At 52.4% G+C, this 14,273-nt stretch overlaps 1 protein-coding gene across 2 annotated transcripts in view; it reads right to left on the minus strand.

Moving 5' to 3' along the window:
* CAPN5 (calpain 5) overlaps nt 1-12,246 on the minus strand; it is a 58,149-nt gene extending 45,903 nt beyond the window's left edge. The window contains exon 1 of one of the 2 annotated variants that reach the window (XM_054808063.1): nt 12,165-12,246. The gene's annotated coding sequence lies outside the window, so the exon portion shown is untranslated. Of the gene's footprint in view, nt 1-2,553; nt 2,631-12,164 lie in introns of those variants that run through there. The other variant, XM_054808073.1, reaches the window with a different exon arrangement.
* Between the last annotated feature and the right edge of the window lie 2,027 nt (nt 12,247-14,273).

A 14,273-nucleotide genomic window follows, 5' to 3' on the forward strand; every position in this document is an offset into this window, starting at 1 on the left:
CTAACCCCACTTGCATTATCACAAGGCTGCTCCCCAGCCAGGAGCAAAGGGCTCCTTGCTTCTAGATCCTACAGTTGTCTGCCTCCAGGTCAGACAAAACACTTTGTCCTTAGGGGACAGGATCTGCTGGCCCATGTTCTCCAGCTCTCTTCTCACTGAACACAAGATATCTTTGATATCACATTGCAAAGGCAGAGGGTCAGCCAAGGAGGAAATGAAGCAGGAACCAGGCATGTGGTTGCCCAAGCCCCAGCCAGGCGCAGTCTTACAGGGGCAACCTACAACACTGCAGCCTAATGGCAGGGTGTTCAGAGCAGCCAGGCTCTTTCCAAAAATGTTATTTAAATATTTTTTTCCATCCTCCTTAGGTGTTTCTGTTCACAGACATGGGACAATGCTGGGGTTGCCCTTCCACCTGCCAACAACCAGCTCAGCAGAAGAAACGCTACTGATGCCAGGACAGCATTATACACCCTTTCCCATGACACAGGGCAGATGCAGTTGAACTCTGACTCACTCTCTACACCGGACACAAGGTAAGCACTCCACACCTCTTAGCCAACATCTCTATGAACAAAGAAGCCTCAAGTCATGGGCTACAAAACAACAGTCCCACTGAAAGGCCATCGGGGCCAGCAGCACACCTGCTCCAGCAGGTTTGAGCTGCACTCCCAAAGCTTTTTCTTGCACCCAGCTGTGTATCTGCTGTAGCTTTGCTTTGGACTCCAAGTGGTGTGGCCCAGAGCCAGCAGAACCACGTCGCATCCTCCATTAGCAATATCCACGACTGGAAGGTGAAGCCACACTGATGAAAATTAGAAAACAAGACATCATTTCTTCTCAAATTGACTGCGGTTAACCAGGGCAGCTAATTCCCATGGGAAGTTATAGGTAGTTCTATCCAGATGTTTCTGAGCAGAGTTGGATGTCCTTCCAGAGCAGCTGCTTTAGCCAAAATGCAAATGACTGAGCATTTACAGAAGTTACTTGATGAAATAAAACTGTTGAACGGAAGACTGAATGTCCCTTTCTGGCCTTTATCTCTTCCTTTTGTCTGGTGGCATCTCTGTTCTCATCTACAAGCTAAAAACTCCACTAGGCTAAAGGTGAAACAACCATTTTTACACTTAATTATATCAAGCTTATATATATATTTTTGCCCGGGATTTGCTGCAGCACAGCTGGGGTCTGAATCCGGACACCTGAACACAGCACCTTTCAGCCAGAGGGTTAATCTAGTGTGCATGCACATGGGTACAAGATGTACTCCCCTCAAAAACTTGGTGTAGTGGGTTTACTCTCAAAAAAATCCTGATGTGGCTAAGGGCTGTTTGTTCTGAGTAAACCTGCTGCATTGCTACAGCTTTTTGCAAACACCAAGGTATGGCAAATGCTCCCTGATAACCTCCTCTATGGAGTGGGAAAAAGCATCACTCTACATCTGTGGGGATCCTGGTCCCTTCTCAAAGGCACTCTGAGACATGGTGACAGCTGGCTATTACTGCAAAAAAAACTCAAGAAAAAAGTAATCTTTCATTAAAAAGTGCATTTGCAGCACAGCCAGGGAAGGGGCCAGGGTCACTCATCCTAGCAGAAAGCTAGTGCAAGCAACTCCGTATCACCAAAGCAAGCCTGGCTGGCAACATCTGCACAAAATCAACCGAAGACAAGATGTCACATTTGGAGGCTGTTTCCCGCAATGCACGGCAATTTTTATCGTGCTTGCTTATTTCTTCTGTTTTTTTTCCCTCCAAAACATCGCTCCTTTGTTGCTTAATGGCAACAAGACAGCGCAGGGAGACGCACAGCCGGCCAGCGGGTTTGCGTGAAGTTGCAGCGTTCAAATATGTTTTTTCCTGAGAAGGTCGGGGTTAACGGGAGGGTCTGGGCATCCCTGGATACCAGTGTCCTGCAGGAGCCAGCTGGCTGTGATGGCCAGGAGCTCCCTTTCGCTTGGATAACTCACACCAGGGACGCCTTTGGCCTCGGGAGTTCCTCATTCCTTGCAGATATGAGTCACGGTTTGCAAACAGTCAATTTTGGAGCTGCAGGAAGAAAGGGCAGCCCTGCACTGTAAACACCCTAATAACTCTGCGTTGGCGGCAAGCTCTGCCTGGCAAGAGCGTTGCACACAAAACGCATTTGTGGCACCGGCCAGACTGGCCCTTCTGCTCAACTCAGACGTTAAGGTCAGATGGAACCAGGACGAGTCTGAAGGCATCCTGGCACAGGCCAGAGTAACAAGCTCAAAGCAAAGCTGGTGGCAGCATCCCCCACCGGCCCAGCAAATGCAGGAGGCTGGAGAGACACAAGACTAGCAGGGACAGGGGTGGAAGGACAGCAAAAGGAGATGGCAGAAGGACAGACCCAAAAGTAGTGGGAAGAAGGAGGCTGTCACATGCCACCACACAGCCAGCCTGGGCCAAGGAAAGAAGAGAGGAGCTGAAGATATTCACCACTCTGGGTCCAGCTCATCCCAACCCACTCATGGTTCAGCTTTGGGTACCCCCCAACACATCCCCAGCTGCCGTTCAAGCCCTGAGCCAGCCTTACTGCGGCAGACGTTACATTGGGCTTGTTCCCCAGGCCACAGCAGGGTTACAAAACCTCCTAGATCAGTGGAGATTGCAGGACAAGCACGGAAAGGTGAATTAATGGGCTTTGTCAATGCCCAGCCCCTGGAGACAGCGATCACTTCGCTAACCCTCCGCCTCCCAGCACCCTGGCCGTGACCCTGGTTAATAATTGCAAGGAGCAGCACAGAGCACCAGCAACAAGGAAGCACTCCTGAGCTCACTCAGGAGCCCTGGGGCTTCCCAACAAAACCTTGCTGGCAGCAGGAACCTTCTCCAGGTCTCCCCCGGGTTTAAATACAGCAGCCCGAACCAGGATGGAGCAGCACAGGGATGTGGGACTGGTATCATCAAGCAAAGTCTATGTTCAAACGTGGCACGGCTCACACAGAGCGGGTTTTCAGGCACTGGAGAAATACGGCCTAGGAAGAGTCGTGCATGCAGGATCGAGCTAACTCCATCCATGGTTGTCCAGCCACAGGGGCCTTGGTTATCCTAAGAGGGCTGGCACCCCACACGTGCATCACATTGAACACAAACCACGCACCCCACCAGGTAACAGGAGCGCTTCTCAGCATCCATTTTGATCACTTTTTGTATTAAAAAAAATAAAAAATAATGCTGTCTTTGTAGGAGTGGACTGAACATGTATTCCTATTATTTATTCAGGGCTTCTAATTGAATGTCTGGACCAGCTTCTTTTAAATCCGGTCACACTGACTCCACTGGAAGCCTTGCAGCACATCAATACACTCGCGCTGGTTTTCTTGCCAGCGGGGCAAAACCATTATGGTCTAAAGACAGACCTGTACCTGTGTGACGTGGCTAGAGGGAAGGACAGAGGAGTCACAGGGCATTGCCCGAGGTAGCCTAGAGAGCCCTTTCCTTGGGCGTTATGGGTCACAGAGATGTTTCGTTAAGAGGTGTGGGTAACCGGCAAATTCATTCAGAAAACTCATCCTTAGCGCAGATAAAATGCAGCACGTCTCCATGCATATGCTCTGCCTTCAATAGCTTCTGCAGCCTCTGGGATAATTAAAGCAATTGAACTTCAAAAGACGTGGAGACACGTGCCTGAGGAGCAGAAGAGATAACGGGGCTGCAGCTACTCTGTAGGAGACTGAAGGGAGGCAGCTGGATCCTACAAGATCATCCTCCCATACGAGCTGTGGTGTTTGTCCTTCTGGCTGATCCAAAGCATCCCTCCTGCACCTTCAGCCCAGATTATGTGGTAACACCAGCTCCAGCCCCAGGGCTACGGGTTTCTCCTCCCTCCCTCACCTTCACTCTTTGGTGCAAGCAGAGCCCAAAACTGTGTCCCCTTGGAGGCCTGGAGATACAATGGAGTCCTTTGGGTCTCCTCCTGAGAGACTCCTGGCCATACCAGAAATGTGTCCAAACATCACCTGCAATTTCAGATAAGACGGGCTCCCCGCTGTCTCTGACAACAGGCTCCAGGCTTTGCCCCAACCCTACAGCTCCTGGCCCCAAGTCAGGACTCAACTCTCCACCGCAGCATCATCCCCCAGCTTTGCCTAATAAACACTTTTAGTATTTTCTCTTTGCCTGACCTAGACCTGAATAAAAGCACAGAGGCACTCTGCTCCTTGTCTTCCTCCAGCTTGGCCCCTCCATCTTCAGTTTTCCCCTTTGATAGGCTCTTAACCCCCCGCCAGCCCCTTCTTGAGCCACATGTTCTATAAACCCCATAACCACAGCAGCAAATGTCCAGACCACACCTGGGTACTGTCTGACTTCAGAAGAGCATTCCCCTTGTCTGCAAAACCTTCAGTTTGGACCATCGAGATCTGCCTTAGATTGAGCTCCACTATTTTTTTTTTTTTATTCTACCACCATTTTCCCGTATCTTTAATGAGCTTTTCTTTCTGTGACTCTTCTAAAGCATCACGAGTACAAAAGTCATATTTAAAGACCCGTAGCAACTCAAGTTGCTAGTGCTTTTGAAGAGGGAAGCCTCTCCCAGGTAGATTGGACCACCTCAAATTTGTGAGGTTTATTGGAAATCTTTATTATTGGAGCCATGCGGCTCTTGCAAGCTGAAAGGTCTGAACTTAAGTTCCCACTGTGCCAGTTTGAGCTCTGCAAGTTGTGTTTCTGCCTTGGATGCTGCAACTCCCCCACCCTCCCAAGCCAACTTTTCCCCCTTATTCCTTCATTTCAGCAGTGCTGCTCTTCTCTATAGGCAAGAGTTTTCCATACTGCCCGGGGACTTTTACCAGGCAGGGACTAGACATCAGGTCCCCTCTCCCAAGACGACAGATACAGGACATGATGCTGAGCATCACAGGTTACCTCCATTTTGGTCTCATCTCCCTATCAAGCATCTTCCCTGTCAAGTAGCAGGAGGTTGGATGGACACCTCCCATGGGCCACAGCTGGTCCATAACCTACAGCCAGATGATCAGAGCCAACGAGCACCACCAGAGCTCTTCCTATGCACCGTGGCTGACACGCACAGCAGCATTGCAATGTTTGCTGGGGTAGGGATGGGTTATCTCCTGCTGTGGAGATGCTTTCAGCTCTTTGTGCATAGCAGAAATACTCAGGGAGGGACTAATCCATTTTACAAGGGACAGTGACCTCCAGAAAGCACGGGAGGTCTCCATGCACCTACACAACACAACTTTTGGTAGGGGGTCATGCTCTGGTGCAATGCCCACCCTTACTTTTGCTTCCCAGCACTTCCATAATGGCATCAGGATGTGATGCATTCCCATGTCATCCTGCTCCATGCAGTCCAGAGGCTGAGGTAGGACCTCTGCACCCATGGGGCTCCGCATGGTCCACTGGGACTCTTCCTGTAGTAACCCAAAAGAAGACCCTGCCCTTTGCTAGCCCTTCCTTAACACCCCAAGCTGTGCCCTCGGGCAGGCTCCCATCACTAAGCCACAAACATGAACAGCGAGACCAAACCCCTGCTCCTCACGCTGCAACTCCAACCTGATGTTTGGGGGCAAAATCCAAAATCCTAGCTCCTCTAAGAGCATCCGCTCACCCTCCCAGGACCGCCCCTAAGGGACATCTTGCAGAGGCTGGGATTACAGGCATCATCATCATCAGGAGAGACCTTACAGAGGCAGGATAAAAAGCAGCTGTCCACTCAGGTCAAAAGATTTCTTCCAGGTGCGGTTTTCTCCTCTTTTGAAGAACTCTTGCTCTGCTGCAGCCCGGCATGGCTGGTGCTTGCTAATGCTGCTGTGCCCAGCAGCAGGACCCACCACCCCTGCTCTCATCTTGGCAAAAATACCTGTCACGGCTCCGATGTCTGTCTGGAAACTGCCCAAAGCTGGAGCGGGCACTGGCTTGTCTGCAGGAGGTGGCTCCGGGCACGTTATTACCGCACGGTTAATGGCAAGCAGGAGAGCATGGGCCGAGCACAGGGCTTGGGACAGGGATTAAGCCCCTGCCTCCTCTCCTGGTAGGTATCCTGCTGGAAGTCCTTGCTCCGTATCTCTTTAGATATCCTGCTGCAGCAGCCCTGAGAGGAGCAGCGAGTCACAGGGCACGACAAGATGTACCCCATGATACGGGGAAGAGTTTCACTTCCCTGTGTGGGACAGAAACCTGCTGCAGCCCCGCGTTAGACACAATAAATCACTGGTCTCCTGCTCCTGCATGAAGACCTGCCAGGCAGCCGAAGGCAAGACTTGCCGGGCAAGCAGCCAACGGACACCATCCTCATCCAGCACCCACGCAGCAGTGGCTGGCGTGGCTCCTTGCAAAAGCAGAGTTTGCAGCTGCATCTTTTACCACTGCAAGACTTCCCTTTGCTCGGCAAAGAAATCACCTCCCTTAATCGTCCGGGAGCGATCCTTACAGTATTTACGCACGCTCAGACAACTGGTAGGACCAGCTCTGCAAGGCTTTCGGAGCAGCAAGCGTGCAAATACTTTGTAGGAAGCCCTTGCTTACTAGGGTGTGGCTTGCAAAAAAATACAACAAACCAACCCCAAAGCCTGAGCAACAAACAGAAGTGCTTCCTTCTTCTCTACACAGGGACTGACGGCAAGGGTGGAACAGCTCGGGATGGGCTGGGAAGGGATGGAGTTAGAGCCACCTGCATCCTGCACCAATGAGTCAGGGAACCTCAAACAAGTGAAAATGCAATGTAAGCTGGGACAGAGGGTGCTCGCTGCAAGGGAGGGATGCGTTTTATCACCCGGGAAATTCACTGCATGAATTATCTGAAGATATAACAAAAAAAAAAAAATCAGCAACAACAACAAAAAAAGAAACCACAGTAGGAGAAAAGCATCTTGGTTTACGGGAAGGCCAGGCAGGAGCAGAGCTGGAGTCTTGCCCTTTCACCCGGCGATCAGACAGACCTGCTGCCCGTCATGTTGTAACTCCATAAAAAAGCAGTATTACGTGTCCCTTTCCCTGATAGTAAAAGCAGAGCCCTGCCCTGGGCTGCTGCAGTCATGTTTCATTAGTTATGGCCAGATTATGGGGTAAACCTCAGAGCCATAAACCGGAGCTGCAGCCTCCTTCATCCGAGGATGAGCTCCAGCCAGCCAGGGAGATGATTTGCCCGATAAGCTAAGGAGGTACCTGCACGGTGGGGAGAAGAAACCCCCTCCCACAAACCATTTCAGAGCTCCCCGTTAAGGTTTTCCAGCCTCCCAGCGTTAAGGTGGATGGGATGCTTTACACCCCCTCTCCTCTTAACCTCTGTTCACGACTGACTGAAATCGCAGGACACAAGACAGCAGAGATGATCCCCAGATGAATGGTGGGAGAACTAAAACTGGTCATTTTTGCACAAGGACAAACCAAGGGGCAGGGAGTGTTTTTTCTGTGCCAGAAGAGTATTTTAAGGTAAAATGCATCAAAACGTTATTGAATTGGGACGTACCCCCTAGAGCACATGAAAGCTGCCCACGGGGATGTGCGAGCAGGCAGGGGGTGAGGAGTTGAGTCCAACCAAGGTGAGGAGCTAAGCCCAGTCCCCTCTGAAGGGCTGGATCAGGACCAAAGAAGCCAGTTCTCTGACCTACATGCTACAAGCCCCGCGGGCTCCCAGCACGGCTTTGCAGGGGTATCATCTGTCACGTCTCCAGCGCAGGAGGATCCCCAAAGCATGAAGATCCGCAATAGTGGCAGAAAACTTATACATCATGCAGAAAGGCAAAAGCTTTTGGAGCCTCCCCTTGTCCCAGAGCGTGTAGGAGAAAGGATTTTTTTCCCCAGAGGTAGTGAAAAACTCAATGGCAACCATTCCTATTTCCACCACGACTTCAGGAAGTTACCCCTGTATTGAGGCACCAGAATGGGGGTCTCTCCTACAGTGTAAGCCAATTTAGCACGAATAACCCAGGGATGAAAAGGCTCCACGGTGCAAAGGGGAGAGCTAAGAGCAGGGAAGGGTTAATAGACAGACGCTGGAGTGGTGCAAATCAAAGCAGCTCCCATGAAGTCAATGGGTCTGTGTCCATTTTCTGCAGCACCCAGAGCCTGGCCCTTTCTCCCTGAGTAATGAACTGGAAACGAACAGAGCAGGAGTAATCCCCACACCTCAACCCCCATCTGCGACGCTGCCCGCAGGGCCGGGAGATGGAGGAGCATCGCCTGGCCTGAAGCAGGTCAACGCAAGCCCATCATTGAGCTTTTGTCCTCCAAAAGCAGCTCAGAAGAGCGGGTGAAGGCATGAAGACATCAGCAAATAAACGGTACCCGAGTGTGCCCCACGACACGAGCAAAGGACGATGGATGTTTCTCTATGGGCTGAAACCTTCCTGCAGGTATAGAAGAGGTTTCACCTCTGGACATCTGCAGAGAAAGGAGCTGACACCTCTAGAGACTAGTGAGGAGGAGGAGGGAGAGTGCCTGATCCCAGCCTTCAAGGCACAGCTGCTTCCTTCTCATTCTCCACGTATTAACCTGCTGCTGCCCTGCTTGGAGTAAGTGTTAGGAGAGGGGTCTTAGCACCTCTGGCCAAAAATATCTGGTAATGAATGCACAAGCATGAACGGATTTAGAGGATGCACCCATTCTTAGTATCATCATACCCCAGCACAAACGCTGTCTAAATCTCCTCTTGGGATCAGATCCAAAGCCTTCTTAAAGCATCGATGCTTTGTTATTAATCTGTGCAGCGACCAGGGAAGGGAGAACTGGATTTGATTATGCATCAGAAAAAAAAAAAAAAAAGATAAAAAAAAAGAGAAAAATTAGCTTGGTGACACGGCTGGGCTTCCTCTGCTGCATGCCTGGTCTGGTGGAGAGACCCGCTCGGCTAACACAGCCCTTCCCAAAGAAGATACCAGGACAGGGTGTCTGGACCAGAGAGTCCTGGCCTCCTCCCTTGACAAGCCCCAAACCCCTTTATATCACAGTCAAGCACCTTAAAAGAGAGGTGATGTGCCCTAATTAACACTCTCCTACCCTCCTCCGATGGGATGCAGTTGCAGAGCCTCTAGATAAGCCTCCCAAGCTAAACTGCATTAATTAACACCCAGTTGTCCCCCCACCAACACTGTCCTCCAGTTTAAATAGCTCTTCTGCCTCCCTGGTGTTCACCCCTTGGATGTATTTATAGACAGCAAGCACATCCCCTCTCCGCCTTTGTTTCGCTGGGCTTTTATCGCCTCCTGTATAATAGCTCTCCATCCCTCTGATCAGCCTCAGAGCCCTCTTTCCCTGCACCTGCTCCAGGCTGAGTTAATCCTTCTCAAGCACCAGATCTGAGAGCCCCGTTCCCTCCACGTTAACTCTTCCATATCCTTGTCCCACCAACACCCTTTGCATGGTTCCCCTCACCTTTTTGCAACCCTCCCAGAGGCACCCAGGGACCAAACCAGCCCCCAGTCTCGGCCATCCGAACGTGATTCAACCTCCAAACACAGCACAAAGCCCAGCCATACAGCACCTCACTGCATGGCCCGAAACATGTCCTAAGGGACATCTCCACACCCTGCAACTCATCCTTGAGGTCAGCTGGCTCCCCCTGGCCAAGCATCTCATCTGCCCTGTAAGGATGGTGTATCTCAGCTTGATTTTGCAGATGAATCTTGGCATGAAAAATGAGAACGAGCTCATATCTTCCCTTAAAGGCTTTAAGCAGATTTAAGATCTCCTGCGTGCGGTTAATCTAGCCAGTGATGCCCTTTGCCACCTCCCCTAGCCCCCAGCAGAAGTCTTCTCCACTGACAAACTCCCACGTGCACTAAGTGTGTAAAGCCCCATCAGGTCCAGATAAAGGAGACCTGTAGCATCTCCCTTGCCTAAAAAATGAGAGCAAAGCTATAGGTCGGTCCAGCACAGCCCCCTTTGGTAACAATTCCACCTCCCTCCACCCCAGCGGCTTGAGGATACCCACAGTAGTTCTCCATGGACATCCATCACCAGCTGAAAGAGCTCCCTTGAACAGACAACGCTGCGAGGGAGACAGCAGCTGAGCAGGGATTTTGCTGGGCTCGTGGCCATGTCAAAGCCCCACCTAAGTCATTTCTTACCAGAACAGGCAAGGACGGGAGAGCTGGTGGCAGAGAGTGGGGTTGAACTTGACTCTGCCATGAACTTTCTGAGTGCCTTGGTCACGTCACTTTGCCCCTTTTTTATGTGTCACCGTTTTGCAGACAGGATTATTGCTTCTGTGTGTCACACAGGGTGTCCCTAGGACACGACAAAGGGACTTGATTTCTATTCTGAGCAGGACCTGCTACAGCAAGCCCCGCTGCTTTCCTCAAAACCTGCTTTGCCTTTCGCTCATGCCTTGATCCTCAACTCTGCTGCCAACGAGAAAGTTTTTCCCAACCAATTCTGGCGCATCGCTCCTGGCAAGCACCGTACACTGAGCAAGCCAGCACCCACGCACCCAGCAGAGTTTGTACACACTCACCCATTGCAGGGCAGGGGGATTAGACCTCACAACAAGCTCCCAAGGGTGGAGGGTCTCTCGAAGAATATCCGTCAGTCCCTCTTGGGTTTTACAACCCTGCTGCCTGGCTCATGGGCTGGAGCCGAGCCCCAGGCAATTCACGTTGAAGAATTACTTAAATAAGTAGGAGGCAGCCTATGTTCCTGGGGAGGGCAGGGGGAAATGGATCGCACCAGGACAGATGTGCCTGTAGCAAGATGTTGCACCGAGCAGGAGCTACGTGGTGAGCACCCGGATCAGGCACTGCTCCTCCATCCACGCCTGGCTCTGCTGCTTTCCCCCCCTCCCTGGCTCTTGCAGCCCCAAGAATGCTCCCAACAGGTGATACTTGCTCTTGCCTGCATCTGTAAGCTTGCCCCTCCTCAGTTCACTGCTACCCGGAGCAGCATGGCTAGTCCAGCTCTCTGCATCTGCCTTGGGCTACCCACCGCCCGTGTGCAGAGCTGCAGGGACCCTGTGTTGTCCTCACCCCAGTATAACACCAGTTCGGCATGCCTGGACACCAGGCTGAGCCTGAGAGGGGGATCCGAGCCCCCTGAGATGTGAGAATAGATGGAGATGAAAAGCACCCCAGGGAAAGTCTGCAGCACAGTCCTTGCTGGATGCAGCAAGAAAAGCAGCTGTGGATTTAACAGCATCCTCCGCGACCCACCGAGCTCGCTGCCCTGCTTTCGTCTCCATTTGCCACGTCTGCCCACACCCCACCAAGCTCCGAGCTAAAGCAGCATCCAGGCAGAAACGTAATGGTAATTGGTAATAAATAATTAGTAACAAATCCAAGCATCGCACACAGGTGGATCTGCAGGGCCAGGCGAGCAGCCTGGGCTCACCTGACAGCTATCGGAGTGGGAGGCGAGGGACCAGAGCCACTTCTGATGGGACACCCTCCACTAGACAGCACCGCGCTGGTTTCTCAGGTCCAAAATAACGTTTTTCAGGGCAGGAAGAAAGAGAGAAAGGGATGGTGCCTCCCACCCCCGGGATACGGGAAATCCAGATTCACATCTCTGCCTGGAAACCCAAAAAGACATGAGTCTCTTGCGCCCCAGCAGCAGCCTGGCCTGCCCCGGGGGCAGGAGCTCTCTCTCGCCTTAACTTTCTGTGCAACTTACTAAAAGCCCTTGGGTTTGCCCCAGAAAAACAGAACAAAGAACAATATAAAACCTCAGATATTTTTCCCGACGCAAAAATCCCACCCTCCAGCCAGCGCCGGTCTCCGTGAGGCCTCGCTGCTGAAAGTTTCTGTCCAGCTTGGCTCCGCCAGCAGAAACCACCCGGACTGGGAGCAGCTGCAGGATTTTAACCATCCGGGGTGCGACTTTCAGATGCACCAGCCCCGGGCACCCCGACTTCCAGCATCCCCAAAAAGCAGACCTCGCTAAAGGCAAGGGCAGCAACGTGCTCCACGCAAGGCAGTGCAGGGGAGGAGGCGGGTGCCTGCTTTTGCCTTTTTTTTTTTTTTCTGGCTCCAAAATAATCTTACATACACACACCCCCCCCCCCCTGCAATGCAGCTGCTCCCGATCCCCAAAGCCACAGGTGCCCCGAGCATCCCCCGAGAGGGAAGCCGGACCCCCGGGCAGGGCGCGGAGCTGCTTCCCCACCGAGGGAGCAGCAGCGGGGAGGGGGAGGATGCAGGGACTAAACCTCTCTCCCCTCACCCTCCCCGGGGAGCGGGGGTTCAGCTTTACCTGCCCGTTGCCGGTGCCGCTGCCCGATGCCGGTGGCCGGTGCCGCCGCTCCGGGCGCGCCGCTGCCCGCAGCGCTTCGCCCCCCTCCCCGCCCCAAGCACCGCCCCGACGGGGCGGGCAGCGATCGCCGCCGCCGCGCCTGCGCTGGGACCGCACCGGGAACCGGGAGCGGGAACCGGGAATGGGAACCGACACCGGGAATGGAAACCGGCACCGGGAATCGGCGGTCTCCACCGCTGGGAACAGGGACTGGCATCGGCCGGCAGTGGGAAATGGGGGCGGCACCGGTTGGTGCTGGTTCAGGACTTGTGGGGACCAGTTTGGTGAACTGGGAATCCCACTGGGAAGCGGGATTTGGGATCGGTATTGCCCAGGCACCAAGATCTGGGATCATCCGGGAAACGGGTCCATCAGCGGGAACGGGGAGGGGCATCATCCAGATGGGGAACTGAGGCTGCCCAGGCACCAGCACCACCAGCGGGCTACTGGGAACGGGGACCAATGCCTGGATCAGCTGGGCACTGGCAGTAGCCACTGGGGCCTCCCACGCACTGGCAGTTGGACCAGCACTGGGAGCAGCATTGCCCTGGCACTGGATACTGGGACAAGGGCCCACTGGCTCTGCCTGGGACCTGGCACCAGGACTTGGAACTGGGCAAACTGGAGCACTGTGTGCCAGCACCAGCTGGACACTGCACACCAGGGCCACCCAGGCACCAGGGGTGCATTAGGACATCAGCCGTGGAGGGTGCAGGGGAGGGTCATCAGGAGTCGCGGGATCTGGGTGCATCCCCCAGTCGGGAGGGATGTGGAGCAGGATCACTGGGGTCGAGGGAGACATGTTTTCCAGCCTGAGACCAAAGTTATTCCCCTTTTCTGTTTTGCAAGAGGTAAACTGAGGCACTGGGGAGGTGGGTCAAAAGCTGGGTGGACATTTGCCCCCCCTGCACACCCATGGAGGTGGACACGCAACGCGTGTCACGGGCCTGGCGATGGGGCTGAGGTGACCGGCTGTGCCCCCACAGTGGAAAACGTACATTCCCAGCCCCCAAAAACACATCCAAGAGGGGAAAAATAAACAGGACCCACCCAAAAGTGCATCCCCCACAGTGGGAAGGAGCCGGTGGGGTTGTACAGACCCTGTGTCATGGGCAGCTCTGATGTCATGCTCAGACTTCACACACAAGCTTTATTGTTGGTATTCAGGGTTTATCATAAATTAGGCCAGAAAGAGATAGCAAGCGAAGAACAGTTAAAGAAATGATGAGAATAAACTTCTCACATTTGAAATTATGGGTGATTAGACTCTTTTAGACAACAAAAAAAACGGGGCTAGGGGTTAGCTGCTGCCTGCCAGCGACAGAGTGAGCGCTTAAGGACATCTGCTTGCCACATTTGCGGTAATGCAGTGAAATTTCGGTGATAAAATTAGAAAGGGGGCCGTGCCTAGAGCAGCGTTAGCCTGGCACAAGCTCCTGTTCCCACCGAGGTGTCACCTGCAGCTGTACGTGGTCACCACAAATCACGTGGGTGAGTCACCTCTTCTAGGGCCAGCCATTTCCTCAAGTTTCTTATTATCTGAAACCTTCCTGGACTTTTCATATTAAGGTTCTTGGTATTTTCCTGTCAATTTTATGGTAATTTCATTACTTATTCGATTCATGCAATATTTGCATTACAATTATTTTAATTAATTTATTAGTTGAAGGAATAGGAAAGCCAAAAATCTGTAGTTCCACAAATGCTTTCTTTGGCAGCAAAAGCCATTTTCTAATCTTTTCCTTCTCTCTGCTTGTTCTCCCTTTTCCCACACAGATCTCAGGGCTGCTGCAATCTCATCGTGCTCAAAACCAGGTCAGCGCAAGGGTCCTGTTTCATGCACCCCTTTTTCTCCCCTCATCAAAAATCACCAAGGAAAAAAAAACAAACCCTAAACCCCACAGGATTTTAGGACCCCGTATTAGGTCCGGAGCCTGACTGTGCGCAGTGCTGAACCATCACCCCAACCATGGTGGGAAACTCCAGCAGCAAACAGCAAGGACCAAAAAAAAAAAAAAAAAGATGGGGGGGGAAAGACAAACTCTCAGTTTCTGAATGCTTGTAAAGGGG

Source organism: Grus americana, chromosome 1 (assembly GCF_028858705.1).
Source record: "Grus americana isolate bGruAme1 chromosome 1, bGruAme1.mat, whole genome shotgun sequence".
Lineage (NCBI taxonomy): Eukaryota > Metazoa > Chordata > Aves > Gruiformes > Gruidae > Grus > Grus americana.